This window comes from Lactuca saligna, chromosome 3 (genome assembly GCF_052625555.1).
Source record: "Lactuca saligna cultivar CGN05327 chromosome 3, ASM5262555v1, whole genome shotgun sequence".
NCBI lineage: Eukaryota > Viridiplantae > Streptophyta > Magnoliopsida > Asterales > Asteraceae > Lactuca > Lactuca saligna.
In genome coordinates, this window is record NC_136419.1 from 226,645,972 (window position 1) to 226,646,597 (window position 626).

Consider the following 626-nt stretch of genomic DNA (forward strand, 5'->3'; position numbering starts at 1 on the left):
TTTAAGCAGTTTTGCAGGTATAACAAGAAAACAAAACCAGGCTTTGATACCACTGTTGGGTTTTGAGCATTCTAACACTCCTAAGTGTACATGCAACCCTAAATACCTTGGATCTATGTTTTCTCTATTATACATGCAAATAAGAACATCCAAGGTATTATCCTAATCTAGCATACAAAACAATGAGTGTAACAAGATAGAATACATACCTCTTTGATGTAGAAAGTCTTCATGAAGCTTGAGTGCCTAGCCCCAATAGTGTGGAAGCCTCAAATGGAATCACAATCATCAAAACACTTAGAATAACTTGAGAGAGTTCTACACTTCATGAAATCGGCTAGCCCTCTCTAGAATAATACTAGTGCCGATTTTGTCAAGAATAAGATCTTTATATAGTGTTACAATTAAGGTAAACCCTAATTGTCATGAATTTTCATTTCCTTGGATCCATGGGTTCAAATACACCATGGAGCATTCATGGACCATCCTATGGGTTTTAGCCCAACTTGATTATCCATGGAGCATTAGCCGACTATATAAGTATGGATGATTTACACAATCAACCCATATATTTAATTAGTCTTCTTTTGATCACTTAATTAATCCTAGATTAACTCTTGATCAAT